General features: G+C 36.8%; 1 protein-coding gene across 1 annotated transcript in view; it reads left to right on the top strand.

The window, feature by feature from the left end:
• COL19A1 (collagen type XIX alpha 1 chain) overlaps positions 1-13,580 on the top strand; it is a 383,293-nt gene that overhangs the window by 51,506 nt on the left and 318,207 nt on the right. The gene's annotated exons all lie outside the window — the stretch shown is intronic.

The following is a 13,580-nucleotide window of genomic DNA, read 5'->3' on the forward strand; positions in this document are numbered from 1 at the left end:
AGTATGTAATCCAGCAATGCTCAGGGGTTGTTCTTGTCTATGCATTCAGAAATTACTCCTGGCAGTGCTTAGCAGACCATATGGGATGCCAGAGATTAATCCTGGGTTGGCTGTGTACAAGGCTAGCACCATACCCACTGTGCTATCTCTCTGGTCCCAGAATTTGAGTTTGATTTTATTTTGCAGTGTAGCAGCTACTGATTGATATAAGCAGAAATATTAAAAATTTGAATATAACTATAACAAATAAAGAAATTGAAGTGCTAGTCAAAAACTTTCCACAATAGGCATAGGACCAAATGATAAATTCTGCCAGATGTTTAAAGGAGAATTAATACAAAACATCCATAATATTTTTTAAATTAATACAAGATGATGGACCACTTTCCAGTTCATTCTATATAGCCATTATTATCCTGATGTAAACCAGAACAGACATCACAAGAACAAAACGGCCATATTTTTATAATTATATTTACACAATCTCAACAAAGTACTAGCAAACTGAATTTAGGAACATGTAAACTGGATTATACATTATGAGCAAGTGGATTTTATAGTAATGCAAGGTTTGTTCAACATACAAAATTTAGTATTTGTATAATACTGATGCAAGAAATCAAAGAAAAACTAAATAGAGAATCCGTTTTTGTAGAAGTGGGAAATAGAAAGACTAAACTGTCTGTTCTCAATCTATAGATTTATAATAGACCAAGAAAAATCCCTGCAAGTAATTTTGCTGTTATTGATTTCTTATTCTGAAGTTTATATGAAGTTGTAAAAACCTAGGATACTCAACTGAATCTTGAGAGAGAGGATCAAAATTAGACTACTGATTTACACAACTTTAAGATTCACTATAAATATGCAATCATGAAGTGTGATATTAGTGAAAGAACAAATAGGTTGTAATAATAAAATTGATAAAACCCTGAAATAGATATTTGTATAGTTAGTGGTTCTTTGAGAACAAAAACATTACATAATGGAGTAAAGATAGTCTTATGAGTAAATCATGCTGTAATAGTGAACATCCACATATCAAAAAAAAAAAGAAAAGAATCTAGACATCTATCTTATATCCTTAAACTTCCTTCGATGTAGTAGAGAAGAAAAAACTAGATGACCTTGTTTTGGTGATAAATTTTAAGATAAAATACAAAATGTGCAATTCGTTACAGAAAACATTGTTAAGATGGACTTCATTAAAATGAAAAAGTAATCTTCTCTGCAAAAGGCAATGTAAATGAAACTAAAATACAAGGCACAGATTGAGAGAACAATTTAAAAATGTATGTCTGGGGCCAGGATGGAGCATATGCTTTGCATATGGGAAGCCTGAGTTTGATCTCTGGCTTTGTCTGGTCCACCCCCTCTCTCCACTTTCCCCCAAACTGCCTGATGGCAGTCTACTATTTGAAACAACATAGAACTCTCAAAGCTCAACAGTAGGAAAATAACAATTAAAAAGAAAACTGGTCAAAACCCTTAAAAGAACTTCACTGAAGAAAGTATAAGATGGCTATGACTTCCATATCATATGTCAGCAAGCACATTCAAATTCAAACAAGATACTTAACTGTTCAATTGGCCAATATTTAGAACATTGACATCACCATATAATGGCACAAATTTGGAACAATATGACTCTTCTTCACTGCTGGAGGGAATGCAAAATGATTCAGCCAGTTGGAATACAATTAGGCAGTTTCTCATAAAACAAAATATACACTTACTATACAATGCAGCGTTTGTTTTTATTGGTAATTACTTAGAGAAACTCAATGATTTTGTTCACACTAAAACTTTCACATTAATGTATATTGGAGTTTTGTTAATAATTTCCAAAACTTTTAATGACTAAGATGTCTTTCAGATGGTGACTGTATAATTAATAAGTTGTATATACATACCCTAGCTTCTTAAACTCTGGGTCATGACTCCATATGGGGTTACATAATGCAAACTTGTTTTTTATTAAATTGTTTTATGATTTGCTAGCACTAATTATTGGGGTCCTGTAAACATTTCTTGGATGAATCAAACTCATGCAAAGTGAAAATAGAAAAGTTTAAGAAATCCTTTCTCTTCTACTTCTCATTGTCTATCCCAAAGACCAGAACAACTGTTTCAAAAAGACATGTTTCAAAATGAACACTGTTCACTGCAGCACTATTCACAATAGCCAAGATCTAGAAACAACTTGAGTATTCAAAACCAGATCCCTGGATAAAGAAGTTATGGTATATATGCAGAGGAGAATACTACTTTGCAATAAGCCAAACTGAAATTATCAATTTTCCACGTGATAGAATTGGCGAGCATCATGAAGAGTAAAAAGTCAGTCAGAAGGAGAGGAACATAAACAGAATGGGGTCCCTCATATCTAGGGTATATACAAACATAGCATGGGAAAAACAAAGAGTAACTGAACCTGAAACTACCAAGTTACTAAAACTGAACCAAGGGCAGGAGAGGGATGGAGAGGGGGTAGTGGTATGTATGTGTGTGTGGAGGGGAGGGTGTGATTGTTGGGTGGGTACCCAATAATGGTGGAGGGTATGGTATTAGAAGACAGTATACATTAAACCTTATTATCAACAGTATTTAAAACCACAGTATTTCAAATAATAAAATAGGAAGTAAAATTAAATTTGTGAAAAGAAGCCCTCTCTGACACACAATGGAATACTTATCAAGACTGAAATCAAACAAATTATCAAACTATGAAAAAGATATGGAGGAACATTAAAGGCATATTATTAAATGAAAGGGACCAATTTATTTTTTTTTCTTTTTTATTTTATTGAGTCACCATGTGGAAAGTTACAAAGTTTTCAGGTTTAAATCTCAGTTATACAATGCTCGAATACCCATCCCTTCACCAGTGATCATATTCCACCACCAAGAATCCCAGTATAGCTCCACCCCGCCCCCTCACACCCCAAACCCCCCCACGCCCCTAGCCCCCCCACCCTAAGCCCCCCCTGCCTGTGTAACTAATAAATTTCACTTTACTTTCACTTTGATTGCATACAATATTTCAACAAAACTCACTATTATTGTTTGGAGAGTCTCTCCCCTAAAGTCAGACCTGCTGAAAAGGAAGCATTTGATAATTTGTTTTCCATTGCTGAGGATGAAGAGGTATGAGGTCGAGTGACCACACTTAGAGGCCTCTCAGGTTTGGGATTCTGTAATTTAGTATTTTAGTAACTAAGTCCAGAGAGATATCTGCCAGAAGTTGCATCATTGCCAACTTGTACTTCTCAGTTACATTATATTCCACATATGAGTGCAATCTTTCTATGTCTGTCTCTTTCTTTCTGACTCATTTCACTCAACATGATACTTTCCATGTTGATCCATTTATATGCAAATTTCATGACTTCATGTTTTCTGACAGCTACATGGTATTCCATTGTGTAGATGTACCAGAGTTTCTTTAACCAGTCATCTGTTTTGGGGCACTCTGGTTTTTTCCAGATTCTGGCTATTGTAAACAGTGCTGCAATGAACATAGAAATACATATGCATTCTCTACTATACCATTTTGCCTCTCCGGGATATATTCCCAGGAGTGGTATTGCTGAGTCAAATGGAAGCTCAATTTCTAATTTTTTGAGAATCGTCCATATTGTTTTCCAAAAGGGCTGAACCAGTCGGATTCCCACCAGCAGTGAAGAAGAATCAAAGGGACCAATTTAAAAAGGGACTGTATTATTCCACTTAACTGACTTTATGGAGAAGGAAAAACTATGGAGATAGGGAAAAGATCAGTGATGATCAGAGAGGAAGAAGAGATTAACAGGTGGATTCTAAAAATATTTTACATCAGTGAGATTATTCTGTAAGACAATATAGCTCATATGATACACAGCAAGAATTGAAATATTTTATAAACTATGAATTTTTGGTGAGAGTTATGTATCAGCATAGGTTTATCAATTTTAATAAATCTGTTTATTTGTAGGAGATGTTGATAATGGGAAAAGCTATGCATGTGTAAGAATAGAAAATCTATTGGAAATCCTTGTATCATTTGCTCAATTATGCTATGAACCTAAAACAGCTCTTAAAAAACCGATGAAAAGAAAATTGATATAATATCCTTGTAGAATAAAAGATAATAACTAAATGGGACTGTCAATAGATACAGAAAAACATTAAACAGGGGCTGTAGACAACATATAGTGGGTAGAGTGCCTTTCAGGCAGCCAACTCTGATTACATCCCTGACACCCCAGCCCCACCAGAGTGATCCTTGAGCACAGAGCTAGGAGCAATTTCTGAGCACATCTGGTTATGGACACCCCCCAAAAAAGATGAAAAGGGAAAAATAAAAAATCAATAATTCTTATTGAAGCATTTATTGTTGCATTGTAATATTAATTTCAGGTTTTAATTATAAAAGCATATGTATGTAATAGTGTACTGCTATAATTTCATCTGAATTATCTTCAAAGAATAATTATATTCTTTGGAGTTATTCTTTTACTAATATCTCTGCTCTTCTTCTCCCTTACCTGCTGGTAACCACTTATTTGGTCTTATAGGGCAAAAATTAATTTTGCTTTATTAAATTTACTCTTGTCTCATTTATCTTTTTATACATTGAAATAAATTATATATTGTTTGTCTTTGATTTCTTAAAACGTAAACCTAATACTTCCATGGTCTGTTCCTACTGTTGTAAATGGCAGAATTTCACCTCTTATAGCTGAGTAATATTCTCTTGTGCATAGATACCATAGTTTCTTTATCCAATTATCAGTTTATGGCCACTTCTTTGCAACTCTTGGTATAGTAAATAATGTGAATAATGTTCAGTTAACATGGGTTGCTTATATCTCTTTAAATTTCCAGAAGTGGTATAGCTGGACTGTATGACATTTCTAATTTTTTTGAAAAATGTCTCTATGCTATATTTTCCGTAATGGCTACATCAGTTTACATTCCTACCAATGGTATATAGGGTTTGCTTCTCTCTAATACTTACTTATTGTATTTTGAATAATAGTCATTCTCACAAGTGTGTTGGGTAATAACTCTTTGTTTGAATTTGTATTAATCTAATTCAAGTGAAGTACATCTTTTCAAATGTCCGATGGCCACCGGTGTCTTCTTTGAGGAGTTTCTGTCTTCAGCTGTGAGTCATACTGTCATACTATGCTATGACTCTTTGTGATTCTGGCATGCTCATGAAGAAAGGCAATTTGCAAGATTTTGAAATGTAGGAGTGTGTTGGTAATGGTAGATTGGGAGATGCTGACTTAGGTATTAACCATGAAGAGGTAACATCATTTAAGTGAGAAGAGATGATGCAGGGTTGGGAATATGAAGCCCCTGGTCACAAGAGGCCTGTGAAATCATTTGGTCTGGTCTATGTATGTGACAGGACAACCACATATGTTCCTTATAGGCTGACTGCTCCGCCATCTATGGATTATTGTATAGTCTGTGAAAGAGGTTGTAAATACACACATGGCCTCTGGCAGAAAAAAAAATAGAAGTGAGTTGAGAACAAAAACCTCTGTGAACAGCTGTGCTTTGGTGGAAATGCTGAATTGCAGCAGTAGGAGCCCCAGAAGAATTAATTGCATGGAAGCCTAAGGGAATTTGAATTCAGTGAGAATTTTTTCCACAGTAAGAATTTTTCAAGTATCCACAGTGAGAATTTTTTAAGCATCTCTACTCCACTCCATTTGATAACTGCTGTTCTTTTCTCCAAACTGTGAAAGATTTTCTAACATCTACTATATAGCCTTTAGAAGAATCATAAAGCAGTAATATTCCTAACACAAGGCTTCCCATTCACAAAATTTAGTTATAATTTTGGCCGTCTGCAGTGATTTCCTATTATTCTAATTTATATCTCTTATTTATATCATCTGTGGGTAGCTTCCCTTTCCCAACTGATTTTAAAAAACAATTTGAGATGATTAAAAACCTTCCTTTTCCACTTTTTAAATTTTATAATACTCTACACATGGCAATTTTCAGAAAACATTTGTGTAGATCTATGTTTGACAATCAGCAGCTGCTGATTTTGTTTGGCTCATATATTGTTGGCCTGGTCCATGTTTATGAAAAATATGAATAATTGCCAAAAGTATTTCAGATTAAAATCTGGATATTTGGTTTTTCTGGAAACCTGGGATGATCAGACAATGCTGGACTCACATTCCCAGATGGTAGCAGTTGGCTAAAAGTAAGTGAAATCTGTCCTCCATAGACAGGCTGGGAGCTCAGTTCCCTTATTCCACACTTGCCTCTTCTGTTGAGGATGTGTGTCAGTTGCTGTTACTAATTAGGTTTCTTTACCTTTCCTATGCAAATTTGAGGAGGAAAATACCTGTGCATGTTTCTACGCACATTTCTACCCAAAATGAAGAAAGCTATGTGGTTATGACTCCCTATAAAATGTCTTTCAGTGATTAAAAACTTCAGAACTTAGAACAATGAGGACTGAGAAAAAATAGATCATCTGACTGGGAATGCGTTCGAACAAATTGGGGTTAAGAACCAAGTGGATGCTGATAATCCACTTGATTTAAACGAATACCTAAATGGCCTCTGGCAGACCTAAATGGTATTCGTTTAGGTGGTTTTGTAGAGAGATAGGGGGTAATAGATGGAAAAGTATAGCAAGGTTGATGGAAGTTTTGTCGATTTCCTGGAAAGAAAGACAGGCATTTATTTGTAAACATAGACAAAAGAGGCATTAGAGATGGAAAACTAAAAGTTTCTTAAAATTTTTTGGGGGCTGGAGCAATAGCACAGTGGGTATGGCATTTGCCTTGCACGTGACCAACCCAGGTTTGATTCCCAGCATCCCATATGGTCCCCTGAGCACCGCCAGGGGTGATTCCTGAGTGCAGAGCCAGGAGTAACCTCTGTGCATTGCCGAGTGTGACCCAAAAAGAAAAAAATTGACCCTCAAAACAGCAGAAATGACAGTACAAATTGAGAGATGAAAATACTAGAGAAAGAAGTACATATTACAATAGGTTCTAAAGAAAACATAAGGAAAAGAAAAGAAAACATAACCAACTCAGAAAGTTATGTTGATGGATTTGTGATGGAAAAGGAATGCACATTCGCTGTTGCTGGGAATGCTATTCAGTTCAGCTTCTATAGAAAGAAATATGGATATTTTCTTAAGAAAAGTAAAAGTACAACTCCCGTATGATGCAGAGATACCAGTTTTCACATCTATTCCCAAAGCACAAAAACATTAATTTGAAAGAATATATGCACACCTATCTTCATTGCAGTACTGGGTGCAATAGCCTACATATGGCAACAACAAACTGCCCAACTACAAATGAGGTCAAGGAGTTGTGATATACACACACATAAACAACACACATATATGTGTGTGTGTATGTTGTGTGTGTGATGGAAATGGGATACTATGCAGCTCTGAGAAAGAACAGTCATCCAATCTGCTGCTACATTGATGGAATTAGAGGATGTCATGTTGAGTGAAGTCAGTCAGAGGAAAGGGATAGACACTGAATAATTTCCTTCATATTTGAGATTTACAGATAAAGATTAAGGGAGCAACAAGTGTCTAAAGGCAACAGAACTGAAGAATTGTTTCACAGAACTGAGTTTAAGGAGTATGAATGTATGGTTGAATGGGAGGGGCCTTTGGGACCTTGGTATAGGAAAGTGGATACTCTGATGGTGGTTGCTGTGTTGGAATTAAGTATGTATAAAATTATCATTAACAGTATATCACAGTATCTTAATAAAGAATTTTTTTTTAAGATTGAACCTGCGTTATTGCAGGATGAAGTATACTGGTGAGAAGTAGGGTTGTTTTTTTTTTTTTACCTCATTTGGACATTTAAGAAACTCATCACTAGGAGAAAACAAACTCTAAAGACACACTGCTAAAGTGTGTGCGTGTGTGTGTGTGTGTGTGTGGGCACACACATGCACCTTAATGTATGTGTAGTAGAGAAAAATGGTGAATAGAAGGAACACAGATTACCTCTTTATTTCCTAACTGATCCATCCAGATAAGCGGTAAGGGATTTTATTATTGCGAAAGATACCTTTCCAAGGAGCTTCCAAATATGAATAGCAGGTGCTCTAGCAGGAGGTCTGACAGAAATAACAAATAAAAAGTTAAATTCTCTACTAAATTGTGGTATCCCCCTCTTTCCAGAATCTCTGCATCCCAGTAAATGCATTTTACCAAGTGGGAATTAGGATTTTTAGAGAAGCTGAACTTCCTATTAGAGGGACTTTTAGTGTAAAACACCAGCTGATCATGCTAGTGGTTAACTTTATTCATCGATACATTGTGCCTGAATACAGAAATTTTGCCATCAGCTTCATTGATTCATTGTTAAATATAAATGCATGCAAAAAATCACCAGGTATAATTGAGTGTCCTTCCAATATGAAAGAGAGTGGCCAAACTATCAGATGAAGCAAACTACCCTAGATGAAATGAATTTATTCAAAGATGCAGAGAAAATAATTTATACCCACTTGATTTATAACATAACAGATCTAATATAAAACATGTATGTTATTTTGAAAATAGAACATAAGAGAATTCTGGGAATTAAATTTACATGAAAATAATGGGAAATGTTGTAGGGAAAATTTGAGAAAGCAGAATAAACAAGGAGGTAAAAAAAATAAGAGAAAGGATGAGAAAATTATCATTAACAGTGGAGTAAGGCTTTGATATAGTTAGTTCCAAGGGTATACGCCTGAGCTTGGCTTGATACCCAGCGTCTTGTGTTCCCCCAGGCCACATGACCACCGGTGGTCCAGGTTATGCTCAGTACTTCACGGCCTGAGTAGGAAGGCATTCTCAGGCACTGGCATTGACTTGGTCTGATTGGCTGAGAACTGTCAATGGCATCCTTGGGCCTCCGGAACATCACATGGGAGATCCTGGGAGAGGAAAATTATATGTAGAAAATAATTAAAAATTTACCTCCCCTGGACCGATTTTCCTCCTTTCCAGAGAGGCCTGGCAGCCACTACACCTGACCTCCTCTCACATATAAACTGCCCAGCACACAGCACAACAGATCCTCCCTTTTTCACAGCACTAACAGCCCAGAAGCTCAGCAAATCTGATGAAAGCTCACCAAGCGCAATGAGAGAAAAAAATAGTGCAGAAGACTCCACCCGGCCCAGCTTAGTAAAATCTTAGACAAGGACTTCAGTGAAGACCATTGTGAGCGATAACAATTAGCATAAGTTCTCTTTTGTTGATGTATTTTCTGATAATGTCATTTGCCATTTTGTCATTTGCCAAAATGGCAAATGAAATTATGCAAGCAATACGAAGTAAATTATGTTTGTGCCTATTAGGTTGGTGAGATTGGTGCTGAAATATTGAATATCTGAATGCCTGAGAAAACTGTATTATGAATAACTCTGTAAAAAACTTATCTCAATCATCACACACACACACACACACACATACACACACACGCACACCAGAAACTTGTTGTCTTTGCACAAGTAAAAGAATAACCTCCAGGAAATAGCATTGTCAAATTCCAGAACACTTAAGATAAATATGCTAAAAGAATCAACTTGGAGAATGGGATAAAAAGCAGAAAATTGCAAGCAATATTGAAAGATGTATTCAATACTACCAATGGAAGAATCCCCTCCCCCCAAAAGAAAAAGCCCCAGGAAATAGCATTGTCAAATTCCAGAACAAGTGAGATAAAGATAAGGTCCTAAAATAATCAAATAAAAAATCTGATAAGAAGATAAACTCTTGGAAGCAAGGTGGTAACATAATTGTTTTGGTTTGTGGTGGCCTTGTAGGGTGGAGGGGCACGTGGGAATCTGGGGGGCAGGGTTAAGGTTTTCTGTGTAAAAGTAGCTTTGATGCAGCGAACTAGTTTTAAGTCTCCATTTGAATGGCTTTTTTTTTTGAAGGATGTTGTTATTTCTCACATCTACCTAAACTCAGCTTAAACTTACCTTTCAGCCTTATAAATAGTAGGTATCAACCATTCATTATTTTTTTGTGTTTTTTGTATTTTATTGAACATCATTACTTAAATAAATATAGTAATTACTGTTGAATTTTTTTTAATATAAGCTCTTTCTTTGTTCTTCCTTCCTTCCTTCCTTCCTTCCTTCCTTCCTTCCTTCCTTCCTTCCTTCCTTCCTTCCTTCCTTCCTTCCTTCCTTTCTCCCTCCCTCTCCTCCTTTCTCCCTCCCTTCCTGCCTCCCTTCCTCCCTCTCTCTTTCCCTCACTTCCTCCCTTCTCTTCCCCACCCCTCCCTTCCCTTCCCTTCCCTTCCCTTCCCTTCCCTTCCCTTCCCTTCCCTTCCCTTCCCTTCCCTTCCCTTCCCTTCCCTTCCCCCTCCCTTCCCTCCTTCATTCCCTCCTTTCCCTCCCATTCTCTCCCTTCCCCTCCCTTCCCTCCCTCCCCTCCCTCTCCCCTTCCCTCCCCGCCTTCCCTCCCATTCTCCCTCCCTCCCTTCATTCCTTCATTACCTCCTTTTCTCCCTCCATTCCTCCCTTCCTCATCCCTCCCTTCCTCCCTCCCTTCCCTCCTTCTCTCCCCCCTTCCCTCCCCAGTTTCCCTCCCCTTCCTCCCTCCCCACCTTCCCTCCCCTCCCTCCCTTCCTCCCTCCCTCTCCCCTTTCTCCTTCCCTCCCTCCCTCCCTCCCTCCCTTTCTTCCTCCCTTCCTTCCTTCCTTCCTTCCTTCCTTCCTTCCTTCCTTCCTTCCTTCCTTCCTTCCTTCCTTCCTTCCTTCCTTCCTTCCTCCCTCCCTCCCTCCCTCCCTTCTTTCCTTCCTTCCTTCTTTCCTTCCTTCCTTCCTTCCTTCCTTCCTTCCTTCCTTCCTTCCTTCCTTCCTTCCTTCCTTCCTTCCTTCCTTCCTTCCTTCCTTCCTTCCTTCCTTCCTTCCTTCCTTTTTTTATTTTCAGGCCAAACATGCTGGTACTAAGGGCTTTCTCCTGGCTCTGTACTTAGAAGTCATTCCTATTGGTACTAGGGAGGGGAAGGAGCATATGTTGTGCTGGGGTTGAACCAGCATGGCTTGCTTGCAAGGCAGGATCATTAACTCCTGTGTGGTCATTCTTGCCATTAGAAACTTTATTATTATTGTTATTATTATTATCATTATTATTATTATTAAGGCACTGTGATTTATCAAGTTATTTTTCTTTATGTTTTTCTTTCAATGAATTAGAAAAAAATCATTATTAGGTTGCTAATTTAAGAGAATGTAATAATATAAAAGGAATAAAACCAGTTGTCTTTCATTTGTTATATCCTCAAGAAGAAAACATACAGGGACCCTATTCAGAATTTATTTTTTAAGTTTTTAGAGTTATCTTGTCCTCACTGATACTAAATTACACATTTTTAGGATTAATATGTTTCATGTAAATTTTAAAGTGTATTAGTATTAATCATTCATGCTATTAATTTTTAACTCTTTATGCACGTTAAAGAGAAACCTACAGCTTTTGAAAAAATTATATCAACTTATCTTTGATTTACAGCTTTGTGTAATTCCAGAAGTTTAGCTTTATTCATTTGCATCTGTGTAGGTTTCATTACTTCCACAATTAAAATAATAGTAATAGTAATAATGCAAATAATGAACTCTCTCATATGTGGGGTATAATGGGGAATAATTAATAGGGAACATCAAATGGCAAAATCATCAGTATTGTAGATTTTTCTGCAGAACTGAGTTTACATGGAATTGGAGTTTGAGGTGGGGGTGCGGGATGGGGGATTTGGATGGTGGGTGGGGAGGCTGTGGAGGGGGAGAAACCTTAGGACATTGGTGGAGAGAAGCGGGCTCTCTGATAATGGGTGTGGTGTTCCAATGATGTATTCATGAAAAGTATGACTAACAGTATCATAAATCACAGTACCTCAATTAAACTGGTTTAAAAAACATAGACATTTATATATACATAATATATACATATATGAATACATATGTACATAAACATGTATTCTAACCAAGTAAATGAGAACTTTAGTCCAGAACAACTTTTCCATAATTTTTCCTGATTTCCCTCTGACATATGACTTATCTGTAGAAAAAAAATTAAATCAAAATTTCAAAACTCTCCATGAAAGTTTCGTTGTCAAATTCTGTAAGCGGGTGTCAGTTTAAATAGGCCTGAGTTTAATATTCAAAGTTAGTGTTTACCATCTCAATGTATGGTATTTTCTTTATATAAAAAATTTCTCCTCACTAATGTTAGCTCTTGAGAAAAATTTTACCTCCTTTTCCTAATGATCTTTTAAAAGAAAATAAAGATTTTTGCCCCGTAACATTTTTATGTATGACGCAGACAACTTTACACGAGTAAGCTTGAATGTGTTTCTCCTTGTTTTATAATGGATGTCTAAATATAAGATATGCTCCTTGTGAAATTTTCCTCTGAGCTTCTTCATGGCTCCAGTGAGACCAGTGATTTGAAAGAAGATTGAGGCAAAAGGATATGGAGGTTTTCTTGGCTTCTTTCTGCAATTTAGGAAGGATTTTAATATTTTGTTTTATTTTGATGCAATTAACAATAATACTATTATATTTATCATCAGTCTTAAGTTGATTTTAAGAAATAACAAGAAGAATTTCATCTTTAGAACTTTAATAAAATTTCTTCAGGAAAATTTACTTACGTGATATCAGGGGCCCTTGAAATTTTTTCTGTCTACCAATTAAACCAGGGGCATTATTTATAGCACAGCGGTAGGGCGCTCACCTTTCATGCAGCCGACCCGTGTTCGATTCCTCCGCCCCTCTCAGAGAGTCCAGTAAGCTACTGAGAGTATTGAGCCCACACGGCAGAGCCTGGCAAGCTACCCTTGAGTCTTGGATATGCCAAAAACAGTAACAATAAGTCTCTCAATGAGAGACGTTACTGGTACCCGCTCGAACAAATCAATGAGCAACGGGATGACAGTGACAGAATATATATAACAACTAAATAAATATAACAACTATATATATACATCTATATATAGTTATTACTGTTTGCCAGTGTGATTTGTCTCAATATTCTTTTCTGCTGGTACTTCTTGTAAGGGTGTACCACAACACAGTATTTTAGTCTTCTTACTTTTCCATATCCCAAGTTTTAATACCATCATATAGAAAGTGAAAAAATGCAGGACACATGGAATAAGGATGAAAAGTACATAAGTAATTAGTGGTGGGGTGTTAAATAGCTGGGAAGGGGAGGACTGGTAGTCTATGTGCGCTTCAGCAAGACCTGGCCACTAAGGTCATGCCAGCTTATAAGGCACCTATCCAGCTGCACCTGAGAGATACGCTCTTGGTCTCAGGCACTTGTGTTTTCAGTAGACCGCAGTTCTTAACTGAGGGAGGATTATAGTCTTTCAGAAAAAGGAGAAGTTCCTATCTTCACCTAGGTTCTTGTTTCTCCTTGTAAAAAAGAATTGCAGAAGATAGGATGGCTACATAGCTCTATTAATGGGGGAATATTAATTCTAAGAAGGATGTGGGCTTCTCTTGAACCTCAAAGTAAGAGAAATTATGCACTGGAAAGAAGGACACAGGCATCTCCAGAACGTAGTGCTATAA

This window comes from Sorex araneus, chromosome 4, assembly GCF_027595985.1.
Source record: "Sorex araneus isolate mSorAra2 chromosome 4, mSorAra2.pri, whole genome shotgun sequence".
Taxonomy (NCBI): Eukaryota; Metazoa; Chordata; class Mammalia; order Eulipotyphla; family Soricidae; genus Sorex; species Sorex araneus.